Here is a 15,057-nt window from a genome sequence, read left to right on the forward strand (position 1 = left end):
ACTAGATAAACTACCTTTATCAAAATAAGGGCATTGTATTTGAATTAATTAAACGGTTCTCATAGTTATTTCGTATAAATATAATCTGAAACTTGGTTAATAAAGAACTATTCACACAAAATTGATTTTTTGGATCGTGAAAGATCACGTACCGCATTTTTGAAGATCGTGAAAAGGATCGTGAAAGATCTGATGCTAGTTTTATAAATTGACCATAAACCCACTTTTTCATGGTATGGTATCAATATTTCTGACCTGACACTACGTACTTTTTATTGCTTAATTCATTAGAATTTAATATGCAATGTTTCGGGTTTTTTCGGGAATAATCCCAGGTAAACCCTCATCAGAGGTCGACCTTTATATATTTATTTCGTATCTAGTATCATAGATAGATGTGTGACTGTTTCATAACAGTTTTTTTAATTTATTAACTACACGTGCATATATGTCTACGTTGTAGCTAGTCTTTTTACAGACTCTAGATACGAAATAAATATATATTTTATATATTGGGGGGGCTATGGTTTTTTTTGGAAAAAAAAGTTTGTTTCCAGTTTTTGAGAAAAAAATAATTTGTTTTTGATTCTGAGAAAAAAAAATTGTTTGTTTCACCCTCAGCTGCCACTATATGTAATGCTAAAATTGAAAGAAAAAAATTGTTTTCGACTTGTATTTGAAAAAATAGATTGTTTTTGGCAGATTTGTCCAGAAAAAAAAACCATAGCCCCCCCCCCAGAAAAATCAAATGGTTGCTGCCTTACTTTTTATTGATAAATTTAAATGTATTGCGTTTCTCCGACAACAACCCTTTGCTTTATATATCAGCAGTCTGGCATTGTGTTTTTTTTGAAGGAAAGAAAAATAATTCCCTCAAATGTAAGTATATAAATTAAATAAATATAATTTTATTTATCCTTACCATTTTTTTGTGTATTCTATTATGTGTACCATTAGAAAATTTCATAGCATGGAAAACCATGTACTAAGAAAATTAGAGGGCAAAAAACTGACTTTTCATTGGACGAGAAGGGGTGAGTATGTTCTAACATTTAAAAACGTATCAACGGTATCATAAACGTTGACGTAAACCGTAACGCATCTGCATATATATACAAAAAAAAATGGTATGTGATCCCGAGCTCACGACTATTATATATACGTTGTACTTTATTTATTTTTCTTTTATATCTAATTGGGTCCTATTCAAAACAAACAAACACAAACTTTCAATATTGCGATGATGGTGTATTCTTACCTGATAAACACAAACAATTAAATGTACTATTTATATACATCTAATAAAGTTCTTTACAGAAATATTTGTCTAAACTTGATATATATATATTTTTTTTAAAAAACTTAACGTAGCTTTATTAAGTCCTTATCAAGACCCAAAGCAGCATCATTGCCGAACATAATTCATTTGAAAATTAAGGTATTTCCGAATCGACTTGACTTAAATGTTTGCCACTGGTCTTTACTCAAACAACGATTCACTCATAAATGCATTACTTAAAAAGTGTGAGGTAAATGTATTGTTTGTCTAGTACATGTATCTCGGATCCGTTAAATTACCCTTAAAACTAAAAAAAAAAAACATTACCCCCTCCTTTGCCAAATACTCCTTGGAGAAGAAATGCCATTTGAAACAAACAGAAAAGATAGGAATATAGTGATCCCTAATATATCATTCCTTCTTCTCCTTCAATCTCTGTACCGATGTAATGCATTGGCTTTATGAGAATAAAAATATATATTCTTCGCCTGGAAGCACGCAGCTGCAGCCTACGTTTTCTAATGCTTAATCGAGACATCTTTATTATTTTGAAACTACTGCAAATCATCAAAATGGCTTTCATAAAGAAGCAACAACTTAACTTAAAAAAAGGGGGGGGGGGGTATTTTGTTAATTTATCAGAGCCAGAAATTTTTCCGCGCAAACGTTTCATTCCGGGTATTTTTTTCGATGCTGGTAATCAATTTTTTCAACATGTAACACTATAATATATGGGGAAACTCTTGATTTGTAGACATTTTTTTTTTTTATCCAAATGGGGTTCGGAATATTTCCATCGATACCCCCCCCCCCCCCCCCCCCCCCGATTTGAAGTCAAATGGTCGTTCCCTTACTGCTAGAAAAGTTGTCCGAAAACTTTGCATTCGGTTCTACGTAATGAACATTTAAATGACATAGAGTTTACAAGTGTGAACAAATCTTATGTACAGGTAATTAAACAAGGTGTATGGATGTGAACAAATTTAATGTGAAACCAATGTCCAGTACATTAAACTAATTGTAAACAAGTTTACTGTACATGGCGTTTGGTGTGAACACGGCCTTAGAGCTATGAATATTGTTCATTTGCGATTTTATAAAAAATGAGTAATAGAAACTTTAATTGTTACTACTGTAAAATGGGGGGGGGGGGGGGGGGGGGGGGGGTCTCGGTGGCCGAGTGGTCTTAGTAGTTACTACTGTAATCACTAGCCAGTCAACACTGAGGTTGTGAGTTCGAACCCCGCTAGTGCACTCGACTCCAATCTTAATTGACTAGGATTGTCAGTTTTCATATCAAAGGTCGTTGGTTTTCTCCGGCGACCTCCAGCAATAAAAACTGACCGCCACGAAATAGCCTAAATGCAGTGCTTAAAAGTGGTTTTAAAACACCAAAAATCAAATCAAATCATTAATTTTGAGAAAAAAACATACTGAGCTTCGATCTATTCTTCAAACAACAGTTTTGTTCTACGAGCGCACACATTGGCACATAAACGAACGAGTTTACCGTTTTCACTTCTATCTTGATTGTTAACTGTAATAACTTTTATTTTGAATATTATGAAAAGTTGGATTACATGTTCCACAAAAATCGATATTTCCTGAATTTCATGTTGATAAAATATAGCATAAACGCGAGTTTCACGTGAAAATAATATAACACAGTTCGTGTGGACTTTATGTATTTATAAACTTATTACCCGAAAAAGTTGATTGGACAATAGATATCATATTGAAAACAATTTTGATATTCATTGACCAATCAAACCTTTGAACAAAATGTATATGGTAAACAGATTGCTATACTTCACCTACCCATTGAAGCAAACAACCAAACAAATTTTGCAAGCAAGACATTTAAACTGTTGATTTGCATGCTTTATTATTTTAACTGTAATCCCATCTTTACATGAGGTGCGGTATGAGGAGGTGAACACAATACAAATCCTGAAAATCACCCATTTAATTACCGAGTCTCCCGATAACTTAAATCCCAAATCCCCGCGAAAATAAAAGTCCAATCAAAAACTCCAGAAAATATAAACGACTAATCCCGACGACCAAGAAAAAGGTCCTTCTGCCACTCTGATGATCTACATTAAATAGATCAACACATTATTTGTTTCTTACCTAGTGTAGGTTTGTAAACTTTAAACTGCACCGGAAAATTCCAATAACTTATAATTATCAGCAGGAACATAATATATATAAAAAGTAATATTTAGGTTCCTTAAGGATGGTCGCTCCTCTTGTTTTGTATTTTTGCCAAATATTCGGAATTCTCTGGTTTTATCAATTAGTGCAATAAATATATATATATAAACTGTTCCCATTTATCAGTTATAATGAATATCTTAAATCAAAAATTGAAGTAGTCCGACAATAGAAGGGTAATTTGTCATTTCCTCACGGATTTACTACACTTTATAAAGAGGTTTAATAAATTGCGGAGCCTTTGCAAGGTAAAATGTTTTTTAAACAAATAGTTTGCACATAATGTGTAAAACTGATGGTCAAACTGTATGTACTTAAAATAAACCAGCTTAATTAATGTTTTAATTGCCTGCAAGTATTTCAACTATGTCAGCGTATATTTGTCTGTCCACACAGAAGTTTCCCGGGAAATTGTATTATAAAAAATTTTTCTGTAATTTATGTTCCTGTTGGAACAAATATGGCCGACACTTTATTCTGTCAGATATTTTTTTTATCATACTGTATTATATCTTCCATTGAAAAAGTTATTCTCCAATTCTTAAATTTTTAAATTTTCTTTCACCTTTTTCCACCCCGCGTTTAACTGTTATCAGCATAGAGGAATATTGTGAACCTTTAATAATAAAAAAAAAATAATGCATGTTTCTAACAATTTATATGATTTTTGTGTCATGGATTCTTCTAAAAATGTTTTGCCTAGCTCTCAGTGCTTAGCACTATATATTCAGTTCTCGTGAAATAACAAATCCTGGATCCACACCTCATCAGGGCCATCAGAGCAGGGCTTCACTGTAGATTACAAAGTAAAAGTCGCAGTAAATTGCATAATTAACCAATATTCCTCGGGTACATTTGTAATGATCTAGATCAGCAATTTCTTTTTTAGATAGTGTACAGCCTCTGGGTAAAGTTAAACATAAACAAGATGTGGTCGAGTATTTTACAAATCACGATATTGTAAATATGTTTGAAAAATAGATGAAAATATGTACGTAAAATAAATGTGTAGGAATCTAATAAAAATTTCTATACGTTTCTTTACACTTATTTATTTTGGGGAAAATCTAATTTCAAACGGTTCTGATAAATACTGAATACTAAGTCTATAACAATTCTTGTTAATTTTTCATATATTTTTTTTTAAGAAAAAGAATGTATGAAAAGTCTAGAGAGAATTATTTCCCGTCAAATTTTCGATGGCTAAATTATATCTCGAAAACAAGCACACTGGTCCTTATTTTTTTATGCTTTTTCAGTTCCTTTATTTATATACTATCAATGTGTAACAGTTTTTTTAAAAGCTTGTTATTTTGACACAGAGTAGCGAACATCCTTAACTTTATACTTGGTTGTAGCTTTAACGTAAAACAAAGTATAATTCATACTGACACTCACGAAAATAGTCATGGATTTAATTAACACATTTTTAATATCTTTTTCACAGTTTTCTCTCTATAGTTGCATTATGAAAAACAACTGGATATTTTGACTGATTTTACAGTTTGCGAAACACTCAAGAATGAATACCCGCGGCATTGATTTAATTAACACATCTAAAATGATCCTTTAGCGATGTTTTCATTGGATAACATGTGATTTGATCTATCGATTACTTCCTTTATTTTTTACATGTTACATGTAGTTGTGATTTATCAACAAGGCGACATAAGGTAAGATAGTACTATATGTACATTTCTAATTTTATTTTGCGTTGTATATTAATTCAATTGAGTTTTTTAATCCCATTTTTGTTTTAAAATTCGTTTTGACAGAACTTATTTCTCTTTTTTGCCTTATATTAAAGACTGCTGTGGATAGAGGAATTTAGTCTTGACAAAAAGTTCTAAAAAGGCAAAATTATGAATAGATTGATAAATTTTGAGATATTAAATTTTCTACAGCTGATTTTGTAATATAAAAATAAGAAGATGTGGCATGATAGCCAATGAGACATTTTTCCACCAATGAGGCATTTTTAAAGCCAAATGACGTTGAAGATGATAATTATAGGTCATCATGCGGCCTGTATAAATGAGAAAAAAAACCCAATACTGCATAGTAAGTTTATACGCACATTGAGGAGTAAAAGAAGTACAAGGGAGCAAACCACAGTACTTAACGAATAAATTACAAAAAGTTACATAGTTTTTAGTTCATTCATAAGATTAGAGCTATAAGACTAGAATATAATTACAATTCAAGGATTTAATTTAACTCAATGTTTACTAAGTTTATCAGAACGAGAAGAAAAGAAAAAAATAACTTGAAAATCTTAGCTTTGAAAATTTAAAATTTCGTTCATCAGACCTAGAACGAAAATTGATTTAAGTGATATCAAAACTGTCACACATTAGACATAATTTTCTCTAATATGTAGCCAAGGAGTAGGTATGGTAAGGGTAGATTTTGGCCTCAAGTTTCAGGTTCATCTAACGAAGGATTTTGGACACTTTTTAAACACTAAGTGTCTATTTCAGTTGATTCAATATTGCATGTGAAAGATTTTAACTGATTTTGTCATTAAAAACACTCCGATTCAAGCATAAATAGGAAAAATCTATCAAATATGCCAAAAATGTCACTTTTCAGATGTTTTTTTTTTTTGTCAAAAATGAAAGGGGCCGCATTCGTGTTCATCCTCAACTTTTATATATGAAATATATTATCATCATATACAAGTACAACTTACATTTCAATATTAAGAATGAACACAAATGCGGCCACTTTCATTTAAGACGGAAACCGTCAAAAATTTAACTAAAATGCTAAAATTGTGAAGATTTCAGTAATTTAGCATGCTTTAACGATGCTAGAACCCGATATATGTACATTGTATTGTCAAAAATCAGCCCATATTTATGTAGTAGAAGCATTCTACTTTCCAATAAATAGCTAAAAGTTTACATTTTAACAATTTTGTAAAACTCCTATATTTTTGGGCCAAAAAGGGGGTCTTACTGGACCTACTCCTTTAAATTTTTTCCTGAACATTGCTAAGTTTTATAACATAATTTAGATATCCTGTGCTACTGTAAGCTCTTTATTGATGAAAATTAAAATATGGCTTAAAATGTAGAAAACAGCAAAGTTCAATCCATCTGGTCCATTCAATTCTGAGAACTAGCGCGGACAAAATGTGTGGAAGAAGAATAAAAATAAGGAAAAAAAAAAGAAAGGTATAATAACAATAAGTCACTCCAACTCCGTTTAGGGTGCCATAATTATTGCTTCCAGGGAAATATTCTTTTCGCGGAAACTGTATGCTTACAGTAAACAACCTTATTCTGGTTTTTGTCTGCACCTTCAGTTTTTGCTCATTGTAGAATTAACCTCAAGTAGTCTTTCAAAATAATCCCTTTGTATGGCCGGTTAGGTCTATAGTAAGAATACCTAAACGTGCATCACATATCTTCACTGCAATTTTCATTCTTTCCTTAACCGGGGTGTGCATGTTATTTTCTGCCGTTCTTTGTCGGATATACTAGCATATCTTTTTATACCAACATCTATTGATCAGATAGTAACAGCTGTTACTGATTATTTATTTATTTTCGAAAAGTTTTGTGTATCCATGTCTCCATGTCTCAGTAAATCATGTATACTTTGTCATTCAAATGCTGATTTTTGTGATCTTCATATAAGCCCTTAATTCAAACGTAATACAGATATTGTTTATTTCTCATACATGTAAAGTAAGTAATATTAGGTCCGAGACCACAATTGTCGTCCATTGTTGTGATAACCAAAAAGCTTCACAAATTTAAAATTGCTGGAAAATATTACATCTTCATGTAAGGCCCCCCTTCATGGAAAAACCTCAATTTTTAGGCACAGGCTCATATAAATTTGACTTTTGAATAATTATGCCAAGTCTGATAAATCAAATGAGTACTCTATTGCTTTTAGTACATGATAAGTTATATATTAAGGCATTTAAAAAGTATTTTTTTGCAATATTTTAATTTTTAAAGCCCCAAATGTTGATAGTTGAAATTTTTCCATTTTAACGTCAAAATTTTACACGTAAAGATGAGTATAGAACTTAACTTATTGTCTATAATATACATCCTATTGTCATGAAACTTTGTAAGCAGTGTTATAATTTATTAATCTTTGGTCATACCAAGATTTTTTAAGATTTGTCAACTCTTTCTATCCTATTAGGTCCGAGACCACAATTGTCGTCCCTTGATTTTCGTTGTTCGTTGTTCGTTGTGACAAATATAGTCCCTAGTGTTGACAGTGGGTTACTTGCCATTAATTTTTATACCCCTTAAAAATTTATTTCTCCATGTTTAATGCCTCAAATTGCAAGTAGGGGGGGGGGGGGGGGGGGGAATTACACTGTAAAAAAAATTGGGTCCAGAATTTTAAAGGAAAGTAGTGATTTGGTCCAGATGAAAAAGGTTGAAAAATAGCACTTCGGAAGCTGTCAAAAGATTTCAAGACGCCCTAAAGATAAAATTGTCCATATTTTGAGTTAAGAGACGATGAAGTTTTCTATAATTTGTCCCAAAAGTAGTACAACACACTGTAAAAGTTTCTTTGAGAAAGCGCAGGTGGGATTTTTTGTATTTTCATTTATGTTCTAAAAGAAATGCACTACGAAATAATTGTGGTCTTGGACCAGTAAGTAAGTATGTAACTTATTTATTATAGTGACATGTGTAAAAATCAAGGTTCCTGAGCTATTTTAAAACTCGAAGCGGGAGGCTTTTAACATTGCAGTATAAAATACAGGCTAAAATGGCTGAAACGTCAAATTTACAAACTTCGACTTGAAAATTTGCTAACAAGGTCATTAGAAAAGTAGGTTGCCGGGGTGAAATTTGAAACTCGAATGTCCAAAGAATAAGCATGTCCAAACCTTGTATGTGTAGTCATTGAACTCTAGGTTCCCACGTAAAGTTAAAATGCACCTATTTCAAGAAGAATCAACTCACGAAAACGCGAAAAATCACTAAATTCGCGTTCATGCATTGTTTTAATTTTGACCGCCTGAAAAACTTTCCGGAAATATCATAGTAATAACAAACAAGGACTCAGTGACGGGAAACTTATAATATCCGTGTTTTAAAGATTTTAATGATACCAAGCCAGTCCATTTCAAACTATTATCACGTGGTACAATTCTCATTTACATATTATGAATATTAATTAGCAAAAGCACTACTAATTTCTGGCTATAGTGATGAGATTGTTGTCAAATCAATTATAAACATATATTATATGATAAATATTGTTATCGCTATTTTGTGCTTTTTTCCTTTGATCTTTTTGTGTGATAATTTTCATATCATGCTACTCGCTTTAGATGGAAAACTCTCGCTAGAAACAAAGCAGGCACGTGGCGTTGCTAATGAAATTGACATGAATTTGACAACGTCGTCATAGGTAAAATAGCGTTAAATAGATTATTATTGGTGATCTCAACTCGGTTGCTTTTCTCGCTTTCGCCGTCCCGGCTCAAGCGAGAAAATCAATCTCGTTGAGATGATCAACGATAATCTTTAAATACACCCGGCCCAATGAACCTATTATAAGTCACCTCAAATGAAATTTTAAATTATAAAACAATTACATGACGTTCAATTTTTTGTTGACGTAAGTAAATTTGCAAGAATATATAAACATTAAAATATTTGCAAACAAAATATTTAGCTTTAAATATGCAAAAAAAAATAAGTGTTATACAGCAACTTATATGAAATGCATGAACTATATATTTTCCTTATTGTCTAATGTGGAAAGTCATCAAAAAGTTCAATTTGTCTGTGAATTTTTTCGCAATTAAAAGTTTACCCAAAAAATTAATTCGGCATTCAATATACAACGGGCAAACAAACATAAAATGGAACTCAGTTTTAGTTTCTTGATTTTTACAAAATATACATATATTATATAGTCTTTCTTCTACACTTTCGTTCGAGTATCTTCCTGTTTCCACTCTTAATGGTAAGATTCCACTTCTAAATAGGGCTTAGTGTGACCGCTCAACTTTACTCAAGTTCAAATTTACGTAATTTTCAGTTTCAAAGACTGTTTTAAAGTTCCTATATGTTCGTAGTTTTGAAACGTTTCAGATATCTGAATACAGACGAAAAATGTTAGTTTAAGTTTATTTGGATTTCCCTTTCGTACAATGAATACATTTCGACTTTTCAGTGTTAATCAATACTCGGCACCGCTTGCACCATTGGTGAAGTTTATCTAACATACATTGAAGGTCCAATTCCGATTTCGATATTATAGCTATGTCGTCGGCATACAATAAAACTGACAATTTCCTATCATCTAAATCTATTCCTACGTTTAGATCGTTCAATTCCTTTACTAAATCATTGATAAATATTGAGAAAAGTGTCGGGGATAAATTGTCCGCCTGTTTTATCCCGGATTTACAGTTAAACCAACTTGTAAGTTTGCCATTTAGGTGGCACGGTAGTATTTGCATTCCAGAATTTAGGTTGCTCTTTTGTGTACCCTACTTAGGTAAATGTATCTGAACAGCGTGATTGGACAAAAAATACAGTATCAACTGAACATACTTTCCCAAACTGAGGGATGAATCAGGTGTAGAAAAATATGAAATAATTTTACATACAGATGAAAATGAATTTTTGCGAATTTTTAAAAATTTTGTATTCACAGCTGCACCGTAAAAGACCTAAAAGTACTAGTGGCCTTAGGTTTTTAAAAATAGCAAAAAAAGTAAACGGTCATGATACATATTCAAATTCATTTTTGAATAGTAAAATGAAAGTACTTCAGTTAACTGTGAATGTAGAATTTTTTGCAGTGTTAGAAAGTGGTGAAAATTCTAAAAAGGCTATCATTATCCCTTATGGGCCAGGAAATACTACCGTGCCACCTTTAATCGGACACATGATTCAGCATTCTGATAGATGCTTTTCACAGAGTTGTACAGTTTGCCATCAATGTTGTGTATGAGTAGTTTATACAGCATCATATCCCTGTCTATGAAGTCAAAACATTTCCTTAGATCAATAAACGCAACAAAAGGAGACTTATTATTACGGACAATACTGTTCAGCATGTAAATGTGATACTCACAAAATCGATTATTTTCTGAAGCCGTTCTGATCGTCTGCGAGTATATCGTGATTTTCTAAATAATGCGTAATTCGCTTGTTAATGACAGCACTCTACAGTGTAGTTCATAGGCAGTCGTGTATCTGAAGAAGTATCCTTTAGTATAGGACAAATAACAGCTTTCCTCCAAATTGATGGTATAAGGCTAGTGTCCAAAATGAGCTGAAACAGCTGTAATAATGTCTCAATCACTATAGGGGATTTCAGAACACTGTATGGAATTTCATCGAAACCACTCGCAGACTTTGATTTGGCGTGCATAATGATACTGTTTAGTTCATCTAAAGTAGTGGTACGGTTCAAATATTCATTCGGGGCAAATAGCGGGTCCTTCATATTCAAATTCAAATTGGCACTTATGAGACTGTACATGTTCATCATCAAACTCGTCACTGTTGCTTCCGTTGTATAAATTTTCAAAGTTTTTTCGCCACTTATCCATAAACTGTTCATCTTTTACAATTTTCCCCATTTCATCGACAATTTCAACTGGTATAGACTTAGAATTTCTCGGACCAGTGTTTCTAATTTTCTCTCTCATTAGGATTCTTCGTAGTCATCGATTCAATATCTACAGCTTTCATTCTACTATAAGCCCGTTCAGATCGCCACAATGTTTTTATCAAAAGTATCTCGTGCTTGTATATTTAAATGTCATTTTGTTACAGAGGTCCATTAAATGGTCATTCCAATACATGTACGGATTTTTCTGCTTGAAGCGTTTCTTTGAGCCGTTAAACTCGACTTTCGGAATCTTGTCTGTCATTTCAGCAAAATAATTGAGCACAATTCAGTGTAAATTTTATCAACATTGTCCTGAGTTTGTCTGCAACGTTCAATTAATCTGTTCTTTTAAATTCAGTAAGGCAGTACGTGTAATATCACTGGTCATAAAATCTAACGGGATCTGGTTGAGTTTAAAACTAGAACAAGAGCTACATGTACGTGTATCTTTTGTCTGTGTTGCGAGGCAGTGATGCGTGATATTGAATTCCGACACAATAGCTGAATGATCAGGTAATTTTGATTTGCTTCCTAGATAGTCCGGCTGATTGGTGAAAAATTGTGGGTTTGATGATAAAAGCACCAAATTTAGAATGGTAGTAGTTCTAGATATTTCAAAACATATTAGCTATGGACCCACCTTGCAATTTCAATATGGCGGCTTTTTTTTCAAGACGGCCGCCCTAAAATATAAAAATCTGCATATATAACATATATATAAGTCAGTTGAAGGTCAGTTTCATGTCCAAATTTGGCGTGGCAGTAGTGAGAGGTGTTTCAAAAAGTATAGACTATGGATATATCTTGCAATTTCAATATGGCGGTTTTTTTTAAAGATGGCCGCCATAAAAAATCAAATTCAGCAAATATCCCTTATACATGTTGAAATTTGAAATGTGAGAAGTCCTGGATCATTGGTACAATAATACCTATGGACAAAGTTTAAATTTCAAAATGGCGGCTTTTTCCAAGATGACCGCCATATGATATCAAAATCACACATACAAATACATTACATATAGTTTCAAAGAGTTTTGTTTTGATGTACCATCAGTAACACTAAGTGTTTTTTGCTACATGCAACATTTTCATACATGTTATACTTAAGCAAGCAACATTAACTCTCTCAACATTAAAAGATTTGCGAAGAAATTATAGAAAATCGTAACTGTGATACTCTTCTTGCAGAAATGTAGCCTATAATAGGGATGACGTGTAGATACTGGCGTTTTCCAAATATCTAAACTAGAATAAAAACTTCTCGATTCAAACAGCTCCTTTATGATAAGGTGGATGAGGACATAGTAATAATCTTAACATAATGGAGTTATATGATGCTTGTCATGACCTCAGGGCATGCCATTAGCAATGCAGTAACTTCATCTAGTCAAATATTATTTTGTTGATGCAATTAAACAGGGCAACTACAACATATTTGTACGACTACGATACATGAATAGTTATCAAAGGTAACAGTATTATAATTTTAATACGCCATAAGACTACATAAGACTCATCAGTGACGCTCAGATCAAAAAAGTTAAAAAGCAAAACAAGTACAAACTTGAAGAACATTGAGGACTCAAAATTCAAAAAAGTTGTGCCAAATATTGCTAAGGTGATCTATTCCTGGGATAAGAAAATCCTTAGTGTTTCGAAAAATTCAAAGTTTTGTAACAGGAAATTTATAAAAATGAATAAGCTGCACATACAGATAGTTCACAAACACATGATGTAGTGATGATGTCGTTTATGTACTAACTTGATCCAAAAATTCATTTATCTAATTTAAAAGTTACTGAACTAGATAAATAAACTCGTCATAGATACCAGGACTAAATTTGTGTATACGCCAGACGCGCGTTTCGTCTAGAAGATTCCATCTATTCAATATTTAATATGCAGTGTTCTCCCCAGGGACTAAAAGCTCCATGGTACCCTGGTGCTATATTTTCTACCATGGTGCTATCTTGGATGATTTTATAATAGAATGTATAGAGCCATGGTTCTATATTTGTTTTTGGAAAACAGTACTGTGTTCATTTCCATGGTGCTATCTGAAAATTATGGGGAGAACACTGAATTATGTGTAATCTGTCTCGAATTCTTGTGTTTTTATAACACCAGCCATGGACATAATTGCCAACAACTACAGCTAGAGAATCGTTACACACACATAGGACAAACATTGCCTTATTTCAACATTTTTTGGGTGTCGAACTTGGCCGCCAAAAATGTAAAAAAAAAATATTTATCTAAAATAAACTAAAACATGGCTCTGTTGATATTCATTTCATTCTTCGAATTGCTATTTGCAGTTGATACTACGTTCTAAGGATTGTGTTTCCATAATACATGGCTTGCACGATATTTTAATCAAATATCCCATAAATGGAAACATTCGAACGTTTTCATGACGCCTTTATAATTTGTTTGTGTACCATCTAAATCATAAATTGTGATTTTAAATACAGACGAAGAGGTATGATTGCTTATGATAGAAATCTCAACAAGAGACCAAATGTCACAAAAAATAACATTTTGAAATTCCGCATTTTTTAATTTTTTTTTTAAGTTTAAAATACCGCCACGACTTACTTTAAACGTTGAATCCCATTTGTTATGCTTTAAAAATATTAGATTTGAATATTATTTGCTGTAATTTAAAACTGGTAACTGATATTTTGACTGATTGGCAGCCATCTTGAAAATTCTTTTGAAAAAATGCACGAATCAGCTGGACTAAGAAGATGTCATCGACAATTGATTGGACCGTTAGCACTTCACTCTGAAGTATTTAACATCTGTAAAAACATGTCATGAGGGACACATATATAGTCGTATAATTATTATCTCCGTCGGCAAATCTACCGTTCAATACACAAAATGTTGATTCGTTTAGAAATTCTAAAAATTCGTGGCCATGCTGGTTTATACATTGTCTATTTGGTTCCTTTTTGTAATTTCGTCGGCTTCAAACAGCATTTCAGACATGGATCCGATCCGCGAATTAAAATCGCCAAGAAGGAAAATGCCATCACTATCGCAGTTCATATAATTTGAGTGAGCAAATGTGCAAAAAAAAAGCTCTGGGCGTCACGTCATCTACTGGAATTTTCTGGAGGTAAATAGCATGAGAACACTAAAAAATTAAAATTTGTAGAACGACTTTTGAGTTTAAGTCCGAGTACTTCGTCACCGACTTGTCGATCACTGAAACTTTGTATTTCTGATCTGTTGAAACCATACCATGAATAACGCTCCATAGAAATATTGACTTTTGCTCGAAAATGAGTTTCGCACACTGAAATAATATCACATTCAAGCGATATTAATGTGTCCGAGTATGTCTTAAACTGATTCGCAGTGTCTGTTCGCTTTACTTCCAAAGGAAATGTGTCTTCATGATAAAATGTTGTTTGTCTTCTTTCCCCAAGCCAATACAGTACTTTGTCATTTGTCAGTTTGGTCATCGATTTATGACATAGGATATCTCTCTTTTGGAGTCTGGATGTGCAATCCAGATCGTGGTGAGGTCGCAGTATGAGCGGCATGAAAATATAAATTTTCGTTTCAATCACGTTACTACTACGTCCTCATTACGCTTCTACAACGATCCCTCTACGATTATACAACGTTCTCACCACGCCTGTTCTGCGACCTCACTGCGATTATCACGATATTTCTACGTTCATCAAGTCATCACTACGATCATACCAAAAATTATCCGATTGCAATACAATCTTACCACGCTTCTACTTTGATTATATAACGCACTTACCACGATCACACTACGATCATATCACGTTCATATTGCGATCTTACTACACCCCCAGCAATAATGTCAACATCGTGTTCCATATAAATACTGTATCATTCCTTCTATTTTTCATTGATACGTAGAGTTTCTCGTAAACAACGCTTTCATGCAATCAAAATCT

At 32.7% G+C, this 15,057-nt stretch overlaps 1 long non-coding RNA gene across 3 annotated transcripts in view; it reads left to right on the top strand.

Annotated features, from left to right (window-relative positions):
* The window catches only part of LOC143044980 (uncharacterized), a 42,774-nt gene that overhangs the window by 11,372 nt on the left and 16,345 nt on the right, over window positions 1-15,057 (top strand). Inside the window, exon 1 of one of the 3 annotated variants that reach the window (XR_012968828.1) lies at window positions 3,720-3,744. The exons of 1 other annotated variant lie outside the window; for it this stretch is intronic. This is a non-coding gene — a long non-coding RNA (uncharacterized LOC143044980). Of the gene's footprint in view, window positions 1-3,719; window positions 3,745-5,049; window positions 5,170-15,057 lie in introns of those variants that run through there. One more of the 3 variants, XR_012968826.1, reaches the window with a different exon arrangement.

This window comes from Mytilus galloprovincialis, chromosome 9 (assembly GCF_965363235.1).
Source record: "Mytilus galloprovincialis chromosome 9, xbMytGall1.hap1.1, whole genome shotgun sequence".
Classification (NCBI taxonomy): Eukaryota; Metazoa; Mollusca; class Bivalvia; order Mytilida; family Mytilidae; genus Mytilus; species Mytilus galloprovincialis.